Source organism: Panthera uncia, assembly GCF_023721935.1.
Source record: "Panthera uncia isolate 11264 chromosome E2 unlocalized genomic scaffold, Puncia_PCG_1.0 HiC_scaffold_20, whole genome shotgun sequence".
Lineage (NCBI taxonomy): Eukaryota > Metazoa > Chordata > Mammalia > Carnivora > Felidae > Panthera > Panthera uncia.
In genome coordinates this window covers 19037493-19039254 of record NW_026057589.1, presented here as the reverse complement: position 1 = coordinate 19039254, position 1762 = coordinate 19037493, and positions in this window count along the sequence as shown.

Below are 1762 nucleotides of genomic sequence, written 5' to 3'. Positions count from 1 at the left end.
AGCGGCGGGGGCGCGGGGCCGCGCGGGCGGGCGTGTCTCGGCCCCGCCGCCCGCTCGTGTGTACAGTACGTGTGTCTGGGCGGCCGTCCGCGGGCGAGTGTGCGGCGGGGGCCGCGGGGGCCGGCTCAGTTGAGAGATTGCAGAAGCCGCTCGGCGCCCGCGCGATTGGTCCCCGCGGGGTCATGTGCCCGCCCCTCTGACGTCAATGGCGGCAACGGCAGCCGCCGCCGCGGCTTCGGCCTCTCGCAGGCGGAGTCGGCCGCCGGGCGGGGACGCGAGGGGCAGAGGCGCGGCCCGACCGGAGGGGGCGGCCCCTGGGGAGGGGGCCGCGGCGGGCGAGCCCCGGCAGGCCCGGGTCCGGCCCCGCCCGGAACGTGGGGGTGGGCGGGGGCCGCGGGGGCGGGGCGCGTGACGTCACGCCCAGCCGCGCCCCCGCCGGTGCCCAGGCCGGTGCGGAGCGGCGCGGCCCGCCGGCCCCCACCCGCCCCAGCAGACCCCGATCGGACCGGCCAGCGCCGCGGGACGTGTCGACGCGGGCGGCCGAGGTGCGGCCAGGTGCAAATCCAGGGACCGGGGCTGGGCTGGGCTGAGTTGGGCTGGGCTGGGCTGGGCCGGGCTGGGCTGGGCCGGGCTGGAGGGGCCGGGGCTGGGCCGCTTGACCTCTGACACCCCCTTCACAGCTCAAGCTGTCTACCTGGCTGGCCAGATGGGGTCGTAGAACAGGATGGTTCCTCGAATTGAAAATGCCCCTCAGTTAACCGGATAATGAACCCACACTGCCCTGTCTCAGCCTGGCGGATTCTGCAAGCCCCCTGGTCTTTTACACATGTCTGCCGGTCTTCAATCCGTCTGGGGGGAGGGGACAGACTCCCCAGCCCCCCTCCTTCTGCCCCTCGAGTCTGACCCCTCCCAGGCACCTAGACAACAAAGTCCCTCCCCAAGTTACTGGGCCACTCTGTCTTCTGCCTGCGCCCCAGCAGTGCCTGCTTCTTTGCCTCTGCGCTCAGGCCAGGCCGTTCATCCCTGTATCCGCAGGCCCAGCACAAGGCTGGGAGGGAATCATATTGGAAGCACCCCTGTGGAATGAACCACAGTGGCGCTCAGGAACTCTAACTCTGAGGCAAAACGTCCCCTTTCTGCCATTAAGGGCGCACATGCAGCCACCCAGACTCAGCTCCTCAGCCAGGCTTTCTCACGGCCACACGCTTCTGCAGCTAATGCCATTTAAGCCCCCAGATTTTTTGCCTTTTTTGTTAAATGAAGATACCTCTGTAGTGAATATGTGAGTGTGTGTTGAATTACATCGTGAATGCTGGCACTTTGCCCACAGCATCCCTGTCATGGGGATTATCCCCTCCCCACTCTTTCCCAAGAACAGACACGATGGACAAGCTCCTGGAAAGATCCTATCCCTGAGCCTGGCCAGGGCTGGGGGGGGGGGGGACAGGGCTGGGGGGCCCAGCATATGGTATGTGTCAGGAGAGGGACAGAGCTGTTCTCTCCTCCTGGGCCCTGGAGGAGGCAGGTGAGAAAACAGGGAATTAGTCAATTCCTCACAATTTGCTGGCGAATTCTGTTCTTCAAGTTCTAAACTTCACTATGGCCTTGAGAAAATCATTGGGCAAGAAAGGGTCAAGCCCACCCCCACCCCCCACCACGTGGTACCCATGTGGATTCAGGGCGTGGTTGTGACCAGGACTCCCAGGCCATTAAGGGGTGGGGTGAGGTCAGTTGTTCAACCCTTTATTGAGCTCCTCCTGTA